This window comes from Sarcophilus harrisii, chromosome 5, assembly GCF_902635505.1.
Source record: "Sarcophilus harrisii chromosome 5, mSarHar1.11, whole genome shotgun sequence".
NCBI classification, from domain to species: domain Eukaryota; kingdom Metazoa; phylum Chordata; class Mammalia; order Dasyuromorphia; family Dasyuridae; genus Sarcophilus; species Sarcophilus harrisii.
The window spans coordinates 105,109,699-105,136,816 of record NC_045430.1 but is presented as its reverse complement, the minus strand read 5'-3'; the positions used below and the strand labels follow the sequence as shown (position 1 = coordinate 105,136,816).

The following is a 27,118-nucleotide window of genomic DNA, read 5'->3' as shown; positions in this document are numbered from 1 at the left end:
AGTTCATTGTCCCTCAGACTGTTGGAGGGCCGTACTATAGTAAAAACAAAAACTTTGTTTTATGGGCCTTTAAATAAAGAAACTTCATAGCCCTGGGTGAGGGGGATAAACGTTCTCAGCTGCTGTATCTGGCCCATGGGCTGTAGTTTGAGGACCCCTGTAGAGAGTTATCTTGTTGTTGTTTACTTGTTTTGGTTGTGTCAACTCTTTGGTCAAGATGCACTGAAAAATTCAGTGACTGCTGATATTATAGTGTTAAAGGCAAGACTTGAACCCAGGGCTCCAGACTAATTGTCATTCCTTGAAAGAGTCTATGGTTTTGCTTCTATCATTTATCACAACTGGAATGTCTTCATGACCTAGAAGCCTTTTCTGAACCTATAAGAATTTTCTCCTTTTAAATTCTCATGGTGCTTTGAACTCCTTGCAAACTTTTGTATTCTGTTTTGCATTTTGAATATTTATTATCTCCTCTATGAGTTTCCATGACATTTTCTTCATTTTTCCATTTCTCTAAGGATCTAATCATCACCGGTACAGAATAGGTGCTCAGTAAATGCTTGTTATATTACAAACTCCATGACTCTTTCTGTTGATTGATTTTGGCCTAATCAAATGATCAGTAAATATGATGCTTTTTGTTTCCCCAGAAAAAATGCCACAGAACTACAAGAGAACTCTGATAGAATCACAAGGTCAGACTGACATAGGAAAGAAAGGAACATACTTTAGGAGCCATACGTATGCTATATCTCTGCCCTTACCTTTCCCTTAGTAGTAGAGGAGAAATGAAGAATTCACTGAAAAATGACTTTTTTCATTAGGTAATGAAATGATCACTTCAGATGCCTCAGAATACTCTCCTCTCCAATGAACAAATTAAGGCAAAAAGAAAGAGGTTTAATATCTAAGGGGAAAGGGATGTATTATATATGTCATCATTATAAAATATAGTATCTTCTTATGTCTTAAAAGGATATAATCCTTGCAGTGACTTAATGATGGAAATAAAGTAATTACGATTCAGGATTTCTTTTTCTCCATCAGATTGAACTTCAGCAATACAATTAACCCTATCACCATAGTACCTGTTTATGCTGCTTTATAAGTAAAAAGAAGTCTTTGCTCAACATAATACATTCAATTGTGCTTTCCTTAAAGTTTCCCAGTTCAACTTCTTACCCTAAGCAATCTCATTTCTCAGATAATTTTGTAGTATTATCCATCTACCACAGGTAGAATGAATCATCTTGGGTTCAGTTATCTTTACTGGTATATATAGCCTGATAGTGTACAGGCTGTTTTTATGTTGGTGACATAAAAAAGGAAAGCAACCTGGTTAAGTATGCCAGAACAAAAGAGCAAGACACCCTGTGACAGATGCCAGGCCACAGGTGCCTGAGAAGTGGAAGAAGCCAGGGGATTATCCATGAGAGAAGGTTATTTTTCAATTAGACAAAAACAGGCAGACTCGACATTTACCTATGTCTCCATTAGTCATTGTCTCAAAATTCAGGATTGTCTTTGCCAATGTTTAATTCGTGCTGTGAAAGAGACACACTGTCTATGAGGCAGATTCATTCCCTGTTTCATGTGAGAGGTCAGACAGTTTTGGTGACTTGTTTCTAATTAATAATAATAATTTTCTCTGATATTTTATAAAGTACTTTGAGGTTTACATGATCTCATTTGTTGGTGGGATTAGAAAGACTGGAACCTCCCCAACAGCTTCTTTGAAGATAACCACTGATTTCTTAAAAACAATGACAATTTGTTAGCTCTCATTCAACTTGGCAGAAACTGAAACTTTGACATCGTCAAATATTTGTCACTCCTTTATCTATTCCTTTGTTTAGATTCTATGACACATCTTTATCCTTGTTCTACTCATAACTCTCTGATAATTCCTCAGTCTTCTCTGCTGTATTATCATCCATCTACTTCCAAGAAAATCAGTCCCTCACGTTCTCTTCTGGTCTCAGTTCACTTAGCACTCTCTCTTACTTGTTGATCTAATTGACTCACATGTATTTAATTATTATCTGTAAATGGATGCCCCCAATTTTTATATCCAGCCTCCATCTCTTTCCTTATTACCAATTTTAATGTTGACAATATAGCATATTGGACATTCCTACCTAAATGTTCTGTAACTATCTCAAAGTTAGCATGTTCAAAATTGAGCAGTTTTTTTTATTTTTTTTATTTTTTATTTTTTTGAGCAGTTTTTTAAAATCAACTTTTATCAACTAAAGTCTTTGGCCCAAAGTTGGAGGAAGGAATGGTCATGAGATGGTACAAAATAGAATTTTGAATTTTGAAGGAAACTTAATAGTTATGTGGATAAACCTACATGTTAAGGATGTGACTGACAGACCTTTACTGATAGAGATGCTCAGCATTTTCTCAGGGAACTCTAGGGAAGAGGAATCCCTCCTGAGGCAGCCCAGTCCACTTTTGGACAGCTCTAATTATTTTCCCTACCATCAAACTTAAATTAGCTTCTTTGCTACTTCCATGCTTTGGGGTTTACTCTTTGGAACAAAAGAGAACAAATCCAATCTGGCTCCACATGATATTCCTTCAATTACTTGAGAACAGCTATCATAATCCCTTTCCTCCAAGTCTATTCTCTAGGACCAACATGTCCATTTTTTCACACTATTATTAATATTCCACCAATTTAAAACCCTTCAATCTTGTTTGCCCTTCCTTTGATACTCTCTAGCATATCAATGTCCTTCTTAAGCTATTGTACCTAGAACTGAACATAACACTCTAAGTAAGGTTGGATGAAGAAAGAATGAATACAGGGATCCCATCACCCTTTTATTCCTGTAAGCTCTGTCTCTCTTTATGCAGCCCAAGATTGCATTACCTTTTTTATTTTTTTTGGTGGCCACATAACAAGACTGATTGATACTCAGCTTGTAATCCACTATAAAAGAACAATTTTCTATTAATGTCATCCCCATTTTATACTTGTGAAGTTGACTTTTCATACCCAAGTTGCAATTTTGCATTGATTCTTATAGAATTTCATCCTAGACTTACAATGCTTTAGTCTGTCGAGATTCATTTGGGTCCTAAACTGTGCTATTCTTCTCAGATTTGGGAAAATTTGCTGAGCGTACCATCAATATATTTATCTAAATTATTATGAAACACTGAAATAAGAAGTGGAAGCCTTCTTGCATATTGACATCAAACCATTAACAACTACTCTTTGAGTTTGGCCACCAATGAGTTAGAATATGTCTGATTGCATTGTTGCTTAATTATCTCTCTATCTTCTCCCCAAGAATAATATTGAGATATTTTCCCAAAAGCTTTGCTAAAAACGAGATAAACCATATCTAAACCATTTTCCTCATCTCCTACTTCAATAATCTTATCAAAAAAAGGAAATGAGATTAGTCTGGTCTTATTTGTTTTTTATGAAATTATATTGGCTCTTTGTCATTATCACTTGTCCCCTAGATATTTGCTTACTCTCTCTCTCTCCAATGAGCCTTTCTATAATATTTCCAAGATTTGAAGCCAAATTCTTTGGCCTATAGTTTTCAAATTATGGTTTTCTACCCCTCCCCCTTTTTTGAAAATCAGAACATTTGCTCTTCTCCAATCTTATAGTATCTCACCTATTTCCCACAAAAAAGAGAATGTTGTTATGTGCCCAACAGAACATCAGGGAGAAATAAAAATATATAACAAATTACTAGATTTATATCTGGTAATTTCATTTTAGTAGAAAAATTATATTCATGAATGTCCATTTTTTTCTTACTTCTTTGTAAATCATTCTTTGGTTCTCTGCTGAGCACCTTATTTACTTTACTCATCAAGCTAAAGTTAAGAAAAGATATAGTTATATATACATATGTAGATATATAAACACACAAATATACATACATACATACCACACACACACACACACACACACACACACACACACGTCTTTCCTATTCCTGCTGACTTTAAATTCTGTTCCATAACTTGCCTTGCTATTGCTTAACCTCCTCCCACCCAAGGATTCCTCCCTTGTCTTCTTCCTTCATCCTTTGCTTCCCCATGTGCTCATCCTTTCTCCCTTATTTCTTTATAGCTATTGTAGGGTGCTATATACCCTTCATGGTATATATGTACTGATGCCTACTGAACCCATTCTCAATGTCAGTAGGTTTTTAGAACTACAAGCCCTCCTGTCCCCTCTAATGCTATTGTATCTTCCTCTGCACCTCCTTTGTATAATAAGATTAATATTTTTTAACTTAACTCTGCCAAGCTTTTTTTTTTGAGCTAGACTGTTGCTGACATATAGTATAAGTTTCTCATGTGAAAAATATACATTTTTTTTGTCCATGTTGAGTTCATTAAAATTGATCTTTGATGTTGATTCTTATATTTAAATTTTCTGTTAAGTTTGAGTTGATTGATAGAAAGTCCTGAGAATCTGCAAGTTTGTTGAAAGTCCATTTTTTCTCATTCAAAATTATAGATAATTTTTCTGGATATAATTTTTTGGTCACAGGCCTAGTTTTTTGATTGTTGGTAGATATAATTTCAGGATCTTTAGTCTTTTATTGTAGCTGCTGATGAGTACAATTGTGGCTCCAATGTATTTGAACTGCTTTTTTCTTGTTTTTTGCAAAATTTTCTCTTTGATCTGGGGATTTAGATATTTGGCAATATTTGTGTGTTTTCCACAAAGGATGTCTCTGAGGTCCCTGCCAAGGTGCCAGCCATACCCAATTAACCCCACTTAGTGTTTTTGAGTATCTATCCCAGAAGTGTTAGCACTTCAATGTCAATCTGAGATTTACTCGGATTATATCAGGAAGACTCCTGTTCTGCCTCATGTCCTCTTGATTTTTCACCAGTCTGTTTGGCCTGAGGTGCAAATTTGCTCTATTTATGGGGGAAATTGGAAGTGCTTGAAATTTACCGGCCTACTCCACCATCTTCCCAAATTCTTCATTAGTTTTTCTCTAAGAATTAGCTCAGGAGTCCTGTAAAAGCCCTGTGAAATCTTTCTTTCCTGATCTATCCATGTATTAGTACTGTCTCTCCATCTTTTATTTCTTTTATTCTTATTTATGCATATGTGAAGCACTATCTCCTTTAGCAAGATATATTTTCCTTTAGAGTAGGGACTATTTGGCAGGGCCTGCTAAACTGTAACTGCCATTGTACATCCAATTATGCCTGGTTCCTAGTTGTTAGACCAGTTTTTATAAGGGATAGAAGGATATGTTTTTATGCAGAAATTTTATTAATAAATGCCAGTGATAGCTTTTCTTTTGTGAATGAATTGACAATCTTTTCTGGAATATGTAGTAAGGGAAGGCTATAAACTCCTTAAATGTTCTTGTCTTTAGTAATAATTTTGATATCTTCTCTCTTGTGATATTCCCTTGTTAATTTTGTTTTATTGGTAATGAGGTTTTTCTCTCTCCTAATGCCTTTTCCTCAAGGCTATTTCCCTTGGCAGTGGTGAAGTCATTTAATGATAAAGAAAACCTCATTAGCATTCTGATTGTATTACTGCTTACCTATGCAATTTGTTGCTTATCATTGTTTAGCCTCATATTTCTAAACCAGTGGTCTCCAAGTGCGTTTGTAGAAAAAAACCTCGAGTTTGATTCCCACCTGGGGGTGTTGTCAGTTAGTAGGAGGGTAGAAAGAAGTGCTATTCTATCCTTCTCCTCCCCATAGCCAATTGTGGAAGTTGTCTCCAGCACAACTAGCTACCACTATAGAAGCAAGTCCCATCCATCCCAGATTTCTCACTTAGTGTTATCTTTTATCTTTTACTTTCCTCCTTCTACATATCCATTGAGGTACCAAATCTTGTTTTTAACCTTTACACCATCTCTCATATCCATTCCTCTAATACAGCTGTGAAAGCCATCCTCTCTCTCCTTTCCTCCCTCCCTCTCTCCCTTTCTCTTTCCCTTTTCTTTCCCCTTTCCCTTTCTCTCCCTTCTCCATCTCTTCCCACTCTCTCTCTTCCCTCTCTCTTTCTCTCCCCCTCTTGTTGTTGAAATAATCGGGGTAAAGTGCCTTGTCCAGGGCCATACAGTTAGTAATTGTTTGAGGCTGGATCAGGTCCTCCTGAAAGTCATTTTCTTAAAGTGAAAATCTGATCATCCCAATAACTTCCTTACTCAGTAAGTTCTAATGATTCCCCGTTACTCTAAGAAAAAAATATCATTTCATCTTTATCTGTTTATTTCTTATTTCTATGTTTATATAAGCTTTAAAATGTACCAAATCATTAGTACATTAGTATATATGTACCTGTATTTATACATAGATACATTATATATATATATTTATAAATAAATTAATATATGCTTATTGGGAGTATTGCTCAAAATCTTTTCTACTAATGTATGTATGATCAAAAACTTTAGAGAAATTCTTCTAAATTACTGAAACAATCTTGCCCTGATTCCATATAGAATTATTTCATAGATGGGCTTATTATATCTTTTAATTCATGCCCTTAGAAAATGAAAATATGAAACATCATTTACATGTGTCAAAGATTAGGAACTTTTCTATATGAGAAGTCAAAGCCAGTAAGCCTTCTATAGTGTTTAAGCCCTCGTGGCCTCCTTTGATAGCACAAGCATCTGCCTTACTCAGGTACTTGGTGGTAGAGACACAAAACAAGAAGCTAATATGAGGAACCATGGCAGCTTCTTCTCCAAACCTGGCACCTCTGTTGGTTGGAAAGAATTTCTTCATTAAAGATACCTAGGAAATTAAATTTTTAGGTTTTCTACCCTAAACCTAAGCTTTGGCAAGTACAAAACTGTCTTCAATTTTAAACACTAATACTTTCTTCACAGACCCAGGCTATTGCTCTCTGGCCAACAAATGCCTTCTTCCTTATCATTTTGACTGGCATTGGCTTTCAGCTTTTCTTCCCAGAGTCCTCAAGGACACTGTGTCCCCAGTGTGTTAAAAGGACCTGTCAGAATAAAGAGAAGATTTTAACCCCTACAGATACTCTTAGTCCAAAGGGTCTTGGAACTCATAATGTCTAACAAGACCTGTTTTAAGGTGAACAAAAAAATTTCTGTCACTTGGCATCCCATGCCACTTAGGGTTGCTAAGCTTTCCGTGGTGCACCAATTTGTGACTTATATGGTAGATTCTTGCTAAGAAAAGGTGACATCTTCTACCAGAAATAATTTCTAAAATAAAAACTTCTTATAAGTGCTAGAGGGAGCTTTTTGGAACTTGACTTTCTTAACTATCATCTTTCCACAATCCAGGTGTGACTGCTGGGCTCCCAGATGAATTTTCCTCTTTGATTTTTACCATTTGCTTAGAATAATGTCTAAGAAATGTATTCTTATTTATAACCCATCTTTGAAGATAATATATAGTAGTGACTGGGGATGGGAGCTCCAAAGATAAAAATCTCAATCAAAAATCAAGTGGAAGCATTCCTGTTACTGTGTTTAGCACAGTATCTGGAACATATTAGGTATTTAACACATGTCTATTAATTGGTTGAGTAAAAATGACTTATCTTTGTACTTCCAGGCTGGCAAGTTACCATAGAAGTGTGGCTACTACTCTTGGTGGCAATCAATTTAATGTTCTCCTGATACTAATTGAATTAATCATATTTAGGGGTCCATCAAGTTCTTTTGCTCATATTTTCCTCATCTTTAGCAGTAATTATTCTATAAATGAGTGATTTTTTTTGTAAGCTACTTTTGTTGTTTTTCAGTCATTTTCATTTAATAATCAAGTCTTTGTGACCTAATTTGGGTTTTTTTGGGCAAAAATATCAGATTCATTTGCCATTTCCTTCTCTAGCTCATTTTACAAATGAGGAACTGAGACAAACAGCATTAAGTGACTTATCCAAGGTCACATGCTAGTCAGTGTCTGAGACCAGATTTAAACTCACAAAGATGAGTCTTCCTGACTTCATGATCAGCACTTTATCCACTTCCTCTTCTAGTTGTCCCCAAAAGAGTACTGCACCTACCAAACTGATATATACTCAATGACGTTTGTTGAACGATATTCGTTATAGCCCTCAGTCAAGAAATCAATGAGCAATTATTTAGTACATACTATGTCTAAGGCATAGTTATGCTCATGGGGATAAAAGCACAAAGAAGGAAATGTTTCCCTGATCTAAAGGAACTTACATTCTATTAGGGCCAGATTTGTTAAGAATTAATACAACAAGAATAAATACAACTAGTAGTTGGGGGAAGATCCAGCAAATTTCGATGCAGGAGGTGGTATTTAGGTATGTGTTGAAGGAAGAAAAGGACTCTGTGAAGCAGAACTTCACAGAAAATTGTATATAATACAATTATCTGTATATAAGTATCTATAATATACAATATACAAAGAGTATAGTTCAAATATGGGAAAAAGCAGAGATAGAAGATGGTATGTTGTGTTTATAGAATAGAAAGAAAGACATTTTTGGGCCAGAATCTCAGAGTGTAGGAGAGAGAAAGGAAAGATAGAAAAGGAAAAGGAAAAAAAAAGTATTAGTGACTACCATATAACAGACACTGTGTTAAGCACTTTTACAAATGTTTTATAAATGTTATCTCATTTAATCCTCACAAGAGCCCTGTAAAATAGGTGCTGTTTTTAATAGTTATAAATATATATATGTATAAATATATCTGTAAGGTAGATAACTTTCTCAGTCACACAACTAGTTGGCATCTGTGGCTGAATTTGAACCCAAGTCTTCCTGACTCTATACCCAGCACTCTATATATTGTACCCCCCTAAATGCAAGAAGAGAAAAATGAGGAAGTAATAGTTAATCAGTCTGGAAAAAGAAATTGAGAACAGGTTATGAAAGACTTCAAAATAAATTTATATTTCATCCTAGAGGCAATGGAAAGCTACTGCAATTGAGTAGGGGAATGGCACTGCTTTTAAGATCAGATCTACTCTTAAGAAACATTTCTAGGGGCAACTAGATGGCACAAACCCTGAAGTCAGGAGGACCTGAGTTCAAATATGACCTCAGACATTTCAGTTCCTGGCTCTGTGACCCTGGGCAAGTCACTTAACCCCAATTGACTCAGTCAAAAAAAAAAATGAAACATTCCTTTGTCAGCAGTGTATAGGACAGACTGTAGTGGAAAAGACTTAAAGCAGATAGAATTAGGAGACAGTTGTAGTAATGAGAGCTGATCATGGTTTTGAACTGAGGTGGTAGCTGAGAGGGTAGAGAAAAAGGAGTCAGCAGGAGATTTTTGGGAGGTGGAACTAGCTTAAGATTTACCAACTGATTGGATCTGTGAAGTGAAGAGTGAGGAGTCCAAGTATAAGACTGAAGTTACAAATCTGGAAAACAGAGCAATGATGGTGCTTTAGGGAAAAATGAAGAAGGGAAGATTTGTGGAGAAAAATAGGTGCAGTTTTGGGGATGTTGAATCTGTTCATCCACTCCAAAATTCCTAATAGGTAATTGGTGCAATGAGACTGACTCTTAGGGGAGAAACAGGGACTTTCTTCGAGTTACCTCATCTATGATGAGGTTACCAAAAGAGGAACTCTAGGATACAACACTGGGGACCCCTTGAGGATAAGTAATGTCGGAAGGAGATGGAGATGGGTAAGGTTGTTCTCCACATATCATTTTGGATTTATTCCAGCTCTCCAAGCAGGACAGAGACCTGTAGTTTCAGATCAGCTCAAGGCAGGTGGCAACTAGCTCCCCAGATGGCTCATGCAGCATACCAAAGATGAGCCAGATTTCCCTTCTTATATACAAGTGGTCCCACTTCTGATGCATATTAATAATGTTTCAGGTTTCCAGTTCCCAGAGACTCTGGAGCAGTGACGGGCTAGATGGGATGGCAGAATTAAGATCCTCTATGAATTCATATTTTTTGGATACAGGGAAATATCTGTGCGGAGATTTAGGATATTAAATCAAAACAGTGACAAGCAATAAATTGCATAGGTAAACAGGAAGGTACATAATACAGTATTATAATAGATTCTTTATTTTTCAACTAATGACCACTACTAAGGGTAGTTAAGTATCTCAGTGGATAGAGTATCAGGTGTGTAATCAAAAAGACACATCTTTATGAGTTGAAATCTGTCCTCAGACTTTTCTTAGCTGTGTGACTCTAAGCAAGTTATTTAACCCAGTTTACCTCAGTTTACGCATTTGTAAAATGAGCTGGAGAAGAAAATGGCAAACCACTCCAGTATTTTTGCCTAGAAATCCCAAATGGAGTCAAAACAAGTTGAATGTGTTTGAAAAAATAACTGATTAACAAAAACCATTAAAATCACCATTAGCCAAATTCTTTAGTGAAAAGACAAAAAGGGTTTTTGTTTAAAGAGTTCACAACTTTCCCTTGATACATTTCCTAATAAGTAATATCAATTAATTCACAAATTAAAAGATAGCCTCTGTAGTTATAAAAATCCAAAATATCAAATATTTTTAATTGGATTATAAAAATGATTATGGAAATTATAAGCCAGACTTTATGAGATGATTTATAGCATGGGCTTAGAGATTGAAAAGAAACTTTAAGGCGAATATGTCTCACCCCATCTCTTTGCAGAGGAGGGAAGTGAGTCCCTGAGAAGGTAAGGGACTTGCTCAAACTTACATGGAAGTGTCAGAATCAGAACCATAACTTAAACTGTTTTTTTCCCACTATATCATGCCACCTTTCTCATAAGCTAGGTGATCCTAATCAAGGCTGTTTTGTTTGTCTTAGTATTCTGAATCCCAAATTGAATGCCAGTAGTCACACAACTAGAAAGTGTGAGACAGCATTTGAACCCAGGTTGTAGTCTTTCATATTTATACTATATTATGCAGCCTCTCATTTAACATAAGTTTGAGAGTTTCACTTGAAGACTCACACAGTTCAAATGATGGCATTATGCTACAATTTAGGATTATAATAGATTAATAGATTATAATTTATTATAATTATAATAGAATAATAGGAATATAATAGAAATTATAATAGAAATCTATGGAAATCAGTGAAAATAATTGTCTCCCACTTAGAGATTTTCATTTCTGTGGAAAAACAAAAGACTTTCCTATCCCAAAGAAACCCCCACACACTCCCTGAGTCTCTATACTTCATGAGCAACAAATCAATAAGAGCATGGATTTTGAAACATAGGTGGGAAAAGTGGGTATTTTAATTTGAGCTAGAGTAGGATCAGTTAAGTCAACAGACATTTATTTATTATGTACCTTGCAAGTCCCAGGCACTCTGCTAAGTGCTAGAAAATTAAGGACAAGTCACCCTTAATGATAGTTTATCTCCTTCCTGGAGAGTCAGGTTGGTGATACAGAGAATAGACTGTGGGCCTTGGAAACTTGGAGACCTGAGTCTGGATTCTGTCTCAGATAGTTACTATCTGTGTAGTCCTGGACAAGTCCGCAGATTCAGTTTTTTCATTATCTAAGATGGAAATAATAATAGCAGTTACTTTGTTGGTTTGTTGTGAGAGTCAAATGAGATAGCATGTGCTAAAATGCTTTATACAACTTAAAATGCTCTACTAGTTGTTATAATAGTTCTGTAAGCTATAATAACTATAAGTTATTAAGGGAGAAACAACTTTAGGCATTTAGCTGAATTTTTGAAATATTAGCCGTTTGCTGTAATGCCTAGTTATTATAACATATTAAGATATATACCATACTGTATGTTCAACTTTTCTTACTGTACTAATTTTTTAAAAAATGGCAGTTTATAGTTTTCAAGAGGGCATGTTGGGTCTCAGAATCCACTTAAAGAAGATATTTATTGAAATTTATTGGCCAATTATATCAATTTGGATGTCCTTTTAGAATAGGCTTATATACTGTAATGGAGCAAAATACAACCCACTCATTTGACCGTAGAATTTGGGTCATTTGAATAAATGGCTGGCACTTTTCTAAATAATTTAAAGTAGTGACCTTATTAGTAAGAGAATGTTTCCTTCAAATATTGATTGGATTGGTAAAGGTCAAATATGTATGGATTACTATCTCCTAGTACATTTAGGAATGAAATATCTGTTTGTATATGAAACTGACTTTGCAAATGTGTGTGTGTGTGTGTGTGTGTGTGTGTGTGTGTGTGTGTGTGTGTGTAGGGGTATTTTTCAGTGTGTATCTGAAAGATGGATTCTAAATAATTATCTTCTTGGGGAAGTGAATTTCACTGTAAGTAAAGCACTCTGTACAGGACCAGGGGTGTTAACTAATGCATGAGTTCTCTTAAGTAGAAAAGTATAACACTTGTGTAGGTAAAAGCAGGTGAATGAGTTTAGTATACAAGGCTATTTGAGTGGATCTATATAAGAGTACTCAGAGGTTAGATTGTAATTAATTATTTCTAATTAACTTTGTGATTAGATGAGAAACGGTGATTGAATAGTTTGATGTTTCAAAACCATTTTATGTGAGAGGGTTAGTTTATGAGTGACTTTCATCACTAGAGATACATTAATATTTTCTCCAATATTCTAACTTTGCAATTACTCAATCAATTCAGCTCCCATGACCCACTTACTCTTCTGCTTCATCTTAAACACAGGGAGGGATAGTCATATTCCTGTCACAACAGAATCCTAATATGTCTACTTCTTTATTCTTTATACTTTATTTATAAGTATATAAATATATTTATTATTTACTATACTTTATTTATTCCTTTTTCTACCCAAAGATTCCATCATTTCATAGTTCACTGTCAAACTACTATATATATATTTCTCACCATTACATTCCATCTCTTTACTCCTCCATGCCTTTTCAAGCTATTATTCCTGCTTTTACTTCCTTCCTAATGTTGACCTTTTCTTGAATCAGGGTATAGTTTTATACTAGTCTTTACTTATGAATCTCTTTCTACTTTGTCCTGCTGCCAATCATACCTTGAGAAATTCTAACTTGGGATTATACCCACCATCTACCTCCTTCATTCCTCCTCATGTATTGTTAAAAAGCAGTTGGGGAAGTCATACAACAATATTAACAAGGTCCATTACAGATTTATGTTAAATGAGTTCAACTGGACCCATCAACACAATCCTTTTATTCCTTCCTAATTGATTCTTTACCTCACTGACAACATTTGCAGTGATATCTTAAATAACAAATAAAATGGCCTTTTAAAAATCCCAATCTTCCTTGATCTCTTTGCAGTATTTAAATGAATGAATGAATAAAGCATTTACAAAGCATTACTATCTACAAAGCATTGTGCTAGGTTTTGGGATTACAAATAGAAAAGTAAGAAAGCCCCTGTTCTCAAGAATCTCACATTCTTAATGTAAGGATGGCACCTACCTCACAGGATTATATGAGGATCAAATTAAATAGTATTTATAAAGGTTTAGCATAGTGGCTGGAACATGGCAGTAGATGATCAATAAATATTCATCCCCGTCCTCCTCTATTCGGATGAAAGAGAGAAATAATGTTACTTCCATTGAGAACATTATGCATGTTTCTGCTATTGCACTATTTGTCACTGAGCTGAATGTTTTAGAGTCCTTTCTCCCAATAGAACTTGAGGGGATATGGCAAGGTGGTGATGGTTTGATCTACCTGGGTATGCTACCTTCTCTGTCTTCCTCAGAAACGTTGCTGTTTCAGCTAGTTTTGCTTTCCCATCGGTGAGTGGCAGTTGTTTGGCAGTTGTTTAGGATGGCTGGCCCGTTGTCCCCAGGAATGACTGAAGGAGCTGGACTGAAAGCAAGAACAATGGGCTGGGGGTACTGCCAGCCTTAGGTTTCTGCACTTATCTGCTGACTAGTGGGCAGCTGTTGGTTGGCAGCTGTTGTGAATGATGAGGAAGCTATCCCTCTCTGTCACAATGCTTCTCCTTTTGATGGAACTGGACTAGTGATTTGGGAAACAATGCTATTTCCAGGCTTTTGGGTTCATGTTCCTGGCTGTATCCATCAGAGTAAAAGAGGAGATAGTGGTCAAAGTGATGATGATGGTTTGAGTCATTCAGCATGTATTGCTTCATGTCTTTCCCCCCTGCTTCTCCCTGGGTGGCAGTTGATTGATACTAAGGATGGCTAACCACTGGAAATACAAAGACAAAAATGAAACCATTCCTCTCTTCCAGGAGCTCACTAATGAGAAAAAAAGAGATTTCATATCAAAAAAAGAGATTTTATATTTACACACACATACATTATCTATACACATAGTATTATATAGACTATAATTATATGTAGGTATATATAAGATATATCCAAAGTACATAAATAGCATATATTTATATTTTGTCTCATAGTGACCTATATACATGTGTATATATGATATATATGTATGTGTATGTATGTATGCACATACATGATAAATGCAGACTATACTTAGCATAATAATCTAGCACATAACAGACATTTAATAAATTCTTAATGATTGATTGATAAAGAAGTGCATTAATTAAAACACCATGTTTTTTTCTAATGCTTCTCGGCTAATGGTATGAAAGACAAGAACTCTTGTAAAGAACTAGTAATTTCACTCATGTTCATTAAGTATACTGAGGGCCACATGACCAGTAATAGCTCCATGGTGCATTGTATTCTTTAACACAGCAGAACATTAATTTCATGTGTTAGAGTTTGCCTTCTAGGGATGCCAGGGGATTTTCCAAAGGTGCTTTCAGAGCCTCTTTATAACCTATTGTACATTGCATTTTTATGACTAACCCCTTTTCATTGTAATTTGTTCTGTAGAGTTTCCAGCAGAAATTTCTTAATGCTACAAAATTAAGCAAACATTTTGCTTCTGAGTGATGGTAGCTCTATTCTTCCTCTCATCTCATCCATTGATGTTTGTTCTTGATTCATTCCCATTCCATGTTTTCCTTTCACACTCAGCTTGTATAATTTTCAAGCCTTGATTCTCTTAAATTAGCCAAATTTCCCAAACGACCAGTCTCAGAATGTTTTGTCTCACCTTAACAAAGAAAGAAGATGAGTATGTGAGATGCAGACTTTGGTAGTGATTATTCAAATGCCTATGATTCTTCCATATAATTCTGGAAAAATATGTAATATATGTGACTGCTGTTACTTCACTTTTGGGTTTTGGGAAAAAATAGGAATCCCTAGAAATGGCAACTTGAGCTCACCATAACTAGCAGGAAAGGCTGTACTGTGGAAGAGAGAAATTTAGTGTAGGGAGAACCAGAGACTTCATTTTTAAAGTTAGAGAGGAAAGAGAAAACAAAAATGAGAAAAAATATCATGGAATGAAGAGAATTTAAGAAGCATCTATGCCCATGAGAGTTCCCAGGCTTCTTTGTATTGATAATTATTTCTTACTATTATTAATTAAAAAATACAAGTAATTCAAAATTGGATAAAAATTGTTCTTCTCTTGTTTCTGTTATTGGTAATTACTAATTCCATGTAGAAATTTACCTCATAAACCCATGGAAAAGGAGAATCCAATTTCTATTGAAAGGATCAACACAGCCTACTCTCACCACCGTTTTCCTCATAGTTGACTTTAAAGTTGACATTTCAAGAAATATGAGGAAATAGAAAATGAAGGGTCATAATAAAATTTAGAGGTAGAAGGGACCTTTACAAGATGAGCAAATTGAGTAATAGAAAGGTTTAAGAGACTCTTCTAGGTTCACACAGCCAGTGTTAGAAGCAAGGTTTGAACTTTGATTTCCCTCACTCTAAATCTATTGCTTTATCCATTTCACCATGTTGCTTCAAACAGAGAACATGATATAGTAAATCCTATTTGTTATCCTAAACATCTCCAGAAACTACAGACTGACTGGGAGACTTAGCTAAGAAAGGTAGAGGACTATTTAGTTTATTTTCTCTGTTTCTCTATCTCTGTGTCTGTCTCTTTATCTCTATTTCTGCCTCTGTCTCTATCTCTCTCAGTTAGCTCTGCTTTTTCACTGTTTGATGGATGGCTCCTCACTCTTTCATTCCAGACCTAATATGGAGTCACAAAAGGCTTACCCCATTGAAACTCAAAACTTCTTAGCTCAAATTAGCCATGAGCCCTAGTCTATTAGGTAACTAGGATTATACATGTGCCATAATCCTAGATGTTTTTGTAAGGTAAGTAAAAATGCATCATAGAGCAACTATCTATAATTGACAGAGTATATATCACTTAGCATTTAGTTTCTACTTCTCTATCAATATGAACAAAGTGTCATCCAATATAAATTCTCTCTGGAGCCAACATCGAGTGTTTCCATTTGACTGGAGTCATTCTCTTTGAAGCAACTATAAAGAGACATACTTGAGTCTTCTCTCAGTCACCACTAACCCAATCATTTGTAAAATTGCATTAATTCTGCCTCCATTCTCTTTCTGCATTTTCATCCAGCTACCATTCTAATTAAAGTCTTCATCACCTTTTGTCTAAATTGTTAAAATCTTCTTCTAACTGTTTTCCCTGCTTCTAGGCTCTCTTCTCTCCAATTCAGTCACCTTTGGGGACTTGTTCCTGTCTCAAATATTCAGTGGTTCATCATTGGTTTTAAGACAAAATACAAATCTTCAGCCTGACATTTAAGGTCCTAAACAAAGTAAAACTATTTTCCTGAAGGAGTTCTATGTTCCAGGCAAGCCATTCTCTAAATTCAAAACAAAGTCCTATCTCTTAATATTAATACAGGTATGAAATGTAATCCTCTTTATTATTGCCTCATAATTATCTTCTTTCAGGGGCCAAATTGGAAGGGGACATCTTTCTCATGAAATATTCCTTGAGCGCAATTATTAATTCTCTCACCTCAAATTATCTTGTATTTATTGATCTTCATATATATTATTTCTAGCAGCAAATATACACTTCTTAGGGGCTGTTTTTTATATTTCTAAAGCCTAGCTCAGTGTCTTTGAATAAATGAAAGAAAAATCACAAGTGCTTATTCTGTGTCAAGCACCTTAGATGCAAAGAGCTAGAATGGGACATTCTCTCCTGTGTTGGACTTCATCATGGAGCATATGATATGTATGTGTGTATACATATGTATATGTCAGTATTCATATGTATACACACATACACACATATATATCTATCTATACATATAAAATAAAATAAAATAAAATAACTCCCTAGAATTTAGCAACAAAGTGATTAGAAAAACCTAGAGTTTTAGAGGGCATATTAACATGGCATTGAGAGGATTTAAGGCTACAGTGGCAAAACTTAAAAGTCTTTTTTTTAGCAAAGCCTCCAATAGTTGACTCCCAGTTCATTCAAGTGGTATGAATAGCAATGTTTTTTTTCCTATTTGAAAGTTATAGTGGTAGACTTAGAGTATGTATTTAGGTAGGTCAAGAAGGAAGAGTGAGCGCTCTCATGTTTTTTCCAAAAGGTTTAGGTACCTTGGGAGGTGGGGTGTGAGGGAAGAGGCATATGGATATCAAGCCTGTGATTTTTCTACATCACTCTCTGGGATCTAGGTTGCCAATTTTTATCTTTTTCCTATTGAATAATCATGCTAACAAAACTCTTTCCACATTGAACCTTCCCATGTAATAAAGAATAGCTATAAGAATCATGAACCGTATCTGACAGAATATACAATATTTTGGTATCATCTATTCTCTGTGCCTTCCACTAGCTTTTCAATTACTCAAATTTTGATTTCCTTTTAGTGATTTACATTGTGGTAGTCAGGTTTTTGTTCTTTTAATTTTATTTAGAAGGTACTTAATAATTTTAATTGAATTGAATTCAATAAAGTTGTGCAATAATTGGATCAATTACTTAGAAGTAGTCACTGGAGTATTCAATTAGAGCTGGGTGGTCATTTAACAAAGAAAATGTTAAAGTGATTCCTGCATTGTACAAGATGTTGGACTATTTATCTTTTAATATATATATATATTTTTAAATTTTGCGATTTTTATTCTATCTATAGTGTGGGAGCCATTCCCTGACATAAAAAGCAGAAACTCTTTCTGCTTTCTTCCATAAAAGACTAGACACCATTTCAATATCAGTAGCTTTACTAGTTAGAATTCCTTCTCTAGAAAGAAAGCAATTTTTTTTCTACAACAAATTCCCTTTGAGTAAAGGGAAAATCCATTCACATGAAAAAAGGGATACTCTACATGGGAAGGATAAAGGAAAAAAGAAAACTAGGTGACTTAGAAGCATCTGGCTGGACTGAGGGACCATATATGGGAACACGAGGATTAGAGTATCAGAGCATTTGGCAAGTAAAATGTAATTTTTATTATGCTGTGATCATATTCAAAGATATCTGCACTTTAGTCAGAGACTAGTTTGTCAACTTTTTGTTATTTAGTCATGTCAAACTTGTCACAACCCATTTGTTTTTCTTTTTTTTTTTTTGACAAATATATTAGAGTGGTTTATCATCTCTTTCTCTAGCTCATTTTATAATTGAGGAAACTGAGGCAAAAAGGATTAAGTGACTTGCCCCAAATCACACAGCTAGTAAGGGTCTGAGGTGAATTTGAACTCAAAAAATTGAGTTTTGTAACTCCAGGCCTTATACTCTATCCACTGTGCCATCTAGCTGAATCAGAAACCAAGAAAATGGCACTTCTTCTAATAAGAGAAACCCTTTCTTTTTTCTCTTAATTTCCCCCTTCATTCTTACCTTATGAATTATGAACCTCCTTTCATTATGAATTATAAATTTGCCCCTTTCCTTTGTTTCAAAGCATATTACACTTCACTTGTCTGGCAACATGCTGAATCCTCAATAAGATTTGTCACTCACTGAGTGAGCCTGGGCAAGTCATTTAATTCCTTGGGCCTTACTTTATCTCTAAAATTAGGATATTGGATTAGATGACCTCTGAAGTTTCTTCCTGTGCTAAATCTATGATATTCCCAATCTTTATATATATCCTGCTTACTAGTTAGTCTCTCTGTGATAACATCCAGAAAACAGAAATTTTGTTCTGGGAATAGAGAAATCTCGGATTTTTGATAATCTGAAAATCTCTGAGTACTCTGAACAGTTGGACATGGTACTCTCTTGATCTAAATTCATTACTGTTTTTATTATTAATTGTAGGCAGGTATTTTTAGAATTCAAGATGCTGGCTGTTTGTAAAGTTGTGTTTTTCAATGCCCTTATTTAAATGCACATTTTCCTTTTGTGTCCTTCCTTAGTTACTCCATCCACTTCACTCCATTCTCTCTTTCCACTGAGAACATTTCTTATCTATGTCATATGCCTTAGCACAATCATAAATTTATTTGTATTGTTATCTTGCTATATTTTTTAATATCCTTTCTTATGTAAGAGTGAAGTAAAGGTCCAATTTCATGCTTTTAAAATCACCTATAATGTCCATTTTATACAGTTCTTGGCTCGTGCTAAGGATTTAAGAAGTGCTTATTAACAAGTACTAACAAAAATGGTCAAAGCTTTCTTCAGGAAAATGTGCTATTGTGTCACTAAAGATTTTATGGAGAAATGAAAAAGATAGAAAGACCATTTGTAGTTATTCTATTTGATCTCGAATTCAAGCGATTGCAAAAAGCTAATGGTTTTTGAGGCAGATATAGAGTCAGACAACATTAAGAGACTCATTCCTTTGATAAATACCTAATTTTTTTGCTTCTGTAATCCTTCTGGTTAAAATTTCCTGATAGTACTTAAGCAAGATTTGTTCATGGTAAAACATTACATCCACAATAAGTATTTATAATTATACTTGCTTTGTTGATGAAATGATGCTATGCCTTTCATTTTCTTCTTGGAGCTCATGGAGGCAGAATTGATAATTCCTTTCAAGTGACAAAGTTTATTTCAGGAGACCATTCATTTGAAATGTAACTCACTTATGGTGGTTCTCTTTCTTCTAAAATCTAGAAACTAAGAAATTATGAAAATTTTTTTGGTTTTATAATCTTTTTGATAAGCTTTTGTTATGTGCTTACTGTGTGTTCTTTGACTTTGGGTATGAGAAACAAAGTCTGTCCTTTTTATCTCTTCTGTCCAAGGACATCCCCAACCAGACTAGTACTGTTAACAATATGTTTTAAAAAACTAAATAAAGTTGAATAGGAAGTTTACATTGAAGCTTTGTTAGATAGCTTGCTTGCATTCCAATTTTCATACTAACTCAGTGAAATGAATTTAAGATTGGCAGATGTTATCTGTAAAATTATAGTATTACAAATAAATGAATGACATTTATTACCAGTGTTTCATCTACCTAGTCCTTATCCATTTCCTACATGATAATCTTGATTATTGTTATTATTATACATTTCCTATGCTGTGTGTGCTATTATACTTGATAAGTGTTTTCCCTGGTAGGTACTATTCTCATGATCCATCAATATTTAACAATAATCAGACAGCCAGTACTCCATAATATTGTGTATATTTTAAAGGGAAAAGAGACTAAATTAGCCTTGACAATAGGACCATGCTGTACAGAAACAGGTTTCCTAGAATTCTAAAGTTCCCTGGGAAGTTCTTGTTTCTTGATTTCACTTGGAGAATAATTTTGCTTTGAAATGTTTTTCTTCTCAAGGATATTCCATGGACTGTTTTTTTCTTCTTCTAAAAGTATCAGATGAAGCATCTTGCAGACTAGATCAGCTTTCCTCCCATTTGCTGATACTTACTAAAAGAGCTGATGGCAAACAGATCCTTACTGCCTCAATATGTACTTCTCCAAAATCATACCCAACAAGACCTGACAAACTGACATCCCCAATCCATCAGCAGCAATGGGGGAAGGATGTGAAAAGGGAGAGCATCTTAAAACTGACTGCTTTGTGTGTGAGAGACACCATAAATATGTCAGGGGAGTTTGGTTAAGTCATAACCATCTGTTTTTAGAAGGAATGTCATTTTTGTTTGTTCTAAATTCATTTTTTTATGAAATTTGTCTTTAGGTCATAGTAATTTTTAGGAAAGGGGAATAACAGATCTTCTCTCTATATTGAACTCTATCTAGTGACAAGGAGTAATAAGGAAGCAAAAACATTGGCTACAATGACTGCATCTGACTGTGTGTACAACATTCTTCTCAATAGTTATCTTCCTGACTGCCCTGAGAGGGAAGATAGCTTTCATTTTCTGTACTCTCATATCTTCAATGGTGCTTGGATCCTTCAGATTTGTATTTCCTTTACATGTCTTACATTATTTTAGCCAGGTGTTTTGATCTTTTGCCATGAGCTGATCTTAAGTATAGAAATCAAAGAAGTCCATATTTGAAGATGAGTTGTACTTATTTCATTCTCTATCTGTGCTTCTTTTCTCTGTGAACACAGTCTCATTATCTTCTGAATTTATAACATAATTTATTTATTATCATCCTGCAACCAGAGATCCTGTCTGGCCCACAAATGAACTTCTACTTACCTACCTAGAGAAAACTCCAAACTTGACTTGGGGCTACAGGCTCGGCTCACCATACATCAACACTTCAAGAATGTGCAATCTCTTCCTTGTGCATCTCCTTCCAATGATGTCACAATTCCTTCCGACTTAATAGACCGTCTGTGAGTATTGCTGTGGTTGAAAAGTCATTACCCTGACACCAAAATAGCAGAAAAATGTCTCTAAACTTATCTGGACTGGTCTATGGGTCTAACTGTTTTCATTTATGAAATAAAGCAACTTCTTGAATGTTTATTTGAAAACACCCAATATATCTTACACCTTGTACACAAATTCCTTTTGGTCCTCTCCATCTAATCATATCTTCAATCCTTCTGGAAATTCCTCCAGGTGATTAATCTAGTCAGGTTTTGATCATACTTCCAATGGTTCCAATTCTTATCCAATTCATCCAGGATGCCTGTCTTAAAAAAAAAAAGGATGGATGAATAGAGAGTTCTGTTTTGGTAACTAAGGAAATGATGACAAAAAAAATCAAGTCTTGTCCATAACCTAGAACTCTTTAACAAAAAACATAGGAGTCCTGATGGTTCATAATCTCAGATCATCAGAGACTTCAAAATACTGTTGTTTGGGAAAGGAGAGGCAATTCACCATTATCCCACCTCTCTGTCCCTCTCTGTCTTTCTCTGTCTCTTTCTCTCACTCTGTCTCTTTCTCTCTGTCTCTGTCTCTCTGTCTCTCTCACTGTCTCTCTGTATCTCTCACTGTCTGTGTCTCTTTGTCTCTCTTCTCTCTCTCTCTCTCTCTCTCTCTCTCTCTCTCTCTCTCTCTCTCTCTCCTCTGTCTCTTTCTCTCTCTTTCTCTCCATATATTTTGCTTCCTTTCTAAGATAAAGTCATCAAAATAGGGTGGAGGTGACAATGAGCTTTCACATCCTTTAGTGCAGCATAAACAAGATTAAAATGTGATTGGGAAATTCTGAACAAAGTAAATAAAATTATAATAGTAGATAGTGTTAATATGTTTTCTAAGTCAACATGTGGCCCACATACTCTAAGAAAGAACAAAAGGCAAAGAGGGAACTCTTTCCTTAGAATTGATTCTTGCTTTAAAAAAAGCCTGATATGGCATTGCTCATCATCTAGTCAGCATAAGTTCTCTGTGTTCTTTCAGTTGTCTTCATTCAATGCTGGAAATATGATAATTTCTTCCAGTTTTTTGAAAAACTTTTTCAATTTGATCAGAGACTACAAATGAACCATTCTGTTGTTGTTAAGTTGTTTAAAAATACTTCTTCAGTCTGTTTTCAGGTTTTCTTTTTTCAAGAAATCCCCTAAATATATCTTTTATACCATTTTTCTAATCCTGGGTGGGTCTATAATAACTTGGAAAAGCTTTGCTCTTTTGAGTGTCTCCTTCATTGTTTTGCAATACTCTTAGCAAAGTCCACATGAAACAGTTTTTAGAAAACCTAACAGTTTTGTGAGGTACACATTTCCCATGACTGGAACCTAGAGATAACATTCATCCCTGAATATATAGTTATATGAATTCATTCAAACAAATATCATTTTACAAATTTTCATAGATACATATTCTGATACATATAGAGAAAGCCTGTCCCAATCCAGAGACAATAAAGTATTTAATGGGGTTGGGAGAACAATTTCCTCTCTCAGAAATAAAGGCTGATTCCAGATGGATCATATGGGACTCTCCTAACAGGTAAGGGGACTAGGCTTTTTAGAAGTCACATTTTTCTCCTTTTCCTTCAGATAAGAAATCAATCTACTCTGGTAAAAATCCCTTTAATGGGTCCCTTAGGCACCCAGGCAACTATAAATTTCTCCATTGCATCTCTGAAAAACTTTGCCTGTATAAAAATTTCTCCAAAGGATCCCAGTAACACACCAGAATCCCTGAAATACAAAGGACACTCCAAATGGAGCTCCAACCTCACTTCATACTAGGACAGGTAGGTTTACATAAAAGAAATCAAATTAAATAAAATTTTAAAAATATTTTAAAAATTAAAAAAATTAAAAAGAAAGAAATCAAACTCAGAAAATCCCAAAGAGGAATATCCTATGATATCCCTCAAATGAATCAGATACATGGAGATGATTACCATTTCTGGACCACCAGGCAAACCTTATCCTATTTAATCGCAGGTTATAATGATCAAAAAATTAGTTTGAATGATTCCTCACATTAGGCCTTATCTCTGAAGTTATAAGGCATTTCCTTAACAGGAACTCATTTAATTAGGAATCCTTGCTGTGTCTGTACTTGCACCAATATTCCAGAAATACAACATCTTTATTGTCTCCATATCAATATTTTCTATTTAGTTAATGAAAAAATTATCTAAAAGTAGTTGACCTAAAAATATAAAATATATAAGTTCCTCCAGTTTCTATAAAAGAAATACATTGAAAAACTAATTATAAAAAATGAAAAAAAAATACTAATTTCCCCCTAGTGTATGCCTGTAATTGTAAGGATAGAGAACTAGTATAAGAATATGTTCAGGAAGTCCTTTCAAATATGTAGTCCACCTAAAATATATTCCATATGAATCCACATCAACTCACAACTCTGCTTTCTATTTATATATATTTGTTTTAGCTGCCGAAGTAATGAGGAAATTTTTTAGAAATTGTAACTATTGCTTTTCTGTGCAGCATATAAACCTTTTATTTAACCTTATTGAAACCCTTAGGATTTCAATTTTCTATTTCTTTATGCTTCTTTTTCATCATATTTGGAAGTCAGAATTTCTATTTAGTTCTCATCTTTTCATCAGGGATGATGCTTGGAAGTCCTTTATTTCATAATTGAATATCTCATTTTCTTCTTGCGGATTATATTCAATTTTGATGGGTAGGTGATTCTTGGTTGGCCTCATAGCTCATTTGCTCTCAAAAATATCATTCCAAGTCCTCTTATCCTTTAATGTGGAAGCTAATAAATCTTGTATTATTCTCATGGTGGATTTACAATGTTTGCAGTGTTTCTTTGTGGCTAGTTGCAATATTCTCCCCTTGATCTTGGATTTGGCTATACTATTCTGGGAATTTGGGGGACTTCTTTTAGGAGGTGATTGGTGGATTCTTTTGATTTCTATTTTACCCTTTGATTCTAGAACACAGGGACAGTTTTCCTTAATAATTTCTTGAAAAGTATTGACTAGTTGAGGGTACAAGTGTGCGTTTAATATGAAGGGATAATATATATACATATATATATATTAAAATGATGAAATTAAGGGATGAGAAAAAATGTACTGGGGAAAAGGACAAGGAAGTAGTAGAATGTTGTAAATTATCTGCCATTAAAAAAGGGGGAAGAAGAGGAGGAGAGGGGGAATGAGTGAACTTTTCTATCATCAGAATTGGCTCAAATAGGAAATAATATATATATATATTCAATAGGGATATAGAAATTTATCTTATCCTGAAGGAAAATAGGAATAGGATGTTAGGAAGGGGGTTATCACCCTTTTGGGTGATATAAAAAAGAGCATATTTGGGGAGGGAATAGAATGGGATATGGGAAGGGGAGAAGGGTGATAAAAGAGAGAATGTATTGGGAAAGTAAGTAGTCAGTAGCAAAACACTTTTGAGGAGTGACAGGGAGAAAGGAGAGAGAGAAAATAAATGAAGGGAAATACAACTAGCAATAGTTATTGTAAAAAATTTTCAAAGCAAATTTTTGCGATGGAAAATTATTGTTCTCTGGAGAGCAGGATGCTCTCAGGAAAAAAAGAGAAACCTGGAAAGTCCTCCATGAATGAAGTGAAATATATTGTATACAAAGTAATAAAAATATTATGGGATAACCAGTTGTTAATGATGTTGTTATTCTCAGTAGTGCAATCATCCACCACTACTCTGAAGGATTTAGGATGAAAAATCCAATCCATACCCATTAAGAACTGCTTGAGTTTAAATACAGATTGAAGCATTCTCTCTCTCTCTCTCTCTCTCTCTCTCTCTCTCTCTTTATTTTTAACTTAATTTTTCTTGTGGGTTTTTATTTTCATAAGGGTGGGAAATGTATATTTTCTTTCATAACTTGACTTTTTAGAAATGTTTTGTATAACTTCACATGTAGTTTCTTAATTGTGGGTGAGGATAAGGGAGAAAAACTAGAACTTAAAAATCTTAGAAACGAATGTAAAAATTATTTTGAATATAACTGGGGAAAATATTAAATACATAAAATTTTAAAAAAACAAAAAAGAAAAGTAATGTCTAGACTCTTTTTATGGTCATGCCTTTTAGTAGTTCAATAATTCTCAACTTATCTCTTTTGGATTTTCCAGGTTGGTTGTTTTTCCAATGAGATATTTTACATTTTTCTCTATTTTAAAAATTCTTTTGATTTTTGCTTGTAGATATCTCATAAAGTTATTAGTGTCTACTTGCCCAATTCTAACTTTTAAGAAATCATTTTTTTACAATGAACTTTTCTATGTTCTTTTCCATTTTGTCGATTCTACTTTTTAAGGAATTCTTGTCTTTAGTTAATTTTGTATATCTTTTTCCACTTGGTCAATTCTGTTTTTAAAGATATTCTTCTCTTAGATTTTTGTGCTTCCTTTACAATTTGGCCTATTCTGTTTTTAAAGTATTATTTTATTCAACTTTTTTTGTATTTCCTTTAACAAGGTACCTCCTTACCACCTTTTTCATCAGTTTCTTGTATTACTTTCATTTCTCTTTCCAATTTACCTCTATCTCTTTTACTTGTTTTTTATAATCCTTTTTGAAATCTTCAAAACATACCTGAGAGGTATGTTGACTACTCTCTAGTAAGCAGATTACTCTCTAGTATTGTGCACTGGTTTTTGGGTGAGTGCAAACATTCTTTTCAACCCTAGGACTAACGAGGGTCTCTGATCTTCTGTGGCTTCAAACTTTCCTGTACTAGTTAGTGCTCCTCCTTGCACTGGAACTGAAAACCAGATTCAAGTATAGACAATGCAATGGAGTACTGCCCCTGTTTCCACCAAAGTGACTCCAGTGAATCTCCTTCTGACCCATTGCCTAATCCCCTTACCATCTGGACTGAGAAACCTGGAAAACACCATTGATACCACTGATTCAGTCACCCCAAGACCTGCTCCTAGTTTGCTAAGGCCAGCTCTTTATTAGTGTGGCCTATGCTGGACTGTATTCCTTTTTCATGCTGATGTAGCAGATCTTTCCTGTTAACCTAACTTTCTTTGGCTAGAAAAAAATTTTCATCAATATTTTTGTGAGTTCTGCCACTTTAGAAGTTTGGACTCATTATTTAAAGGTATCTGGAGAAATTTGAGAGAGAGCTGATTCAAGTCCCTGCCTTTACCCCACCATCTTGGATCCACCCCCATCATTTTGATTTTTTCAATGGACAAACATTTCTGCTGAGTCTGATCTTGAAAGAGGCTTGTGACTGATGATTAATTATAGTCTTTACTATCTCTAGCATTAGTCTCAACTGAAATCCTAGCCTAATGAAGGAAGGAAAAAACATTTATTAAACACTTTGTGCCAGTCATTATGCTAAGTGCTTTACAAAAACCTCATTTGATCCTTACAACCACCCTGGGAGGTAGGTATTACTCCATTTTACAGTTGAAGAAAATGAAGAAGACAAAGCTTGTGATTTGTCCAGAGTCATCTGGGCAGTAAGTGTTTGAAATTGGATTTGAATTCAGATACTCTTTTTATTTTCTGAGGCAATTGGGGTTAAGTGACTTGCCCAGGGTCACACAGCTAGGAAAT

General features: G+C 34.7%; 1 protein-coding gene across 2 annotated transcripts in view; it reads left to right on the top strand.

Moving 5' to 3' along the window:
- The window catches only part of GRIN2B (glutamate ionotropic receptor NMDA type subunit 2B), a 661,880-nt gene that overhangs the window by 382,206 nt on the left and 252,556 nt on the right, over positions 1 to 27,118 (top strand). The window lies entirely within an intron of this gene.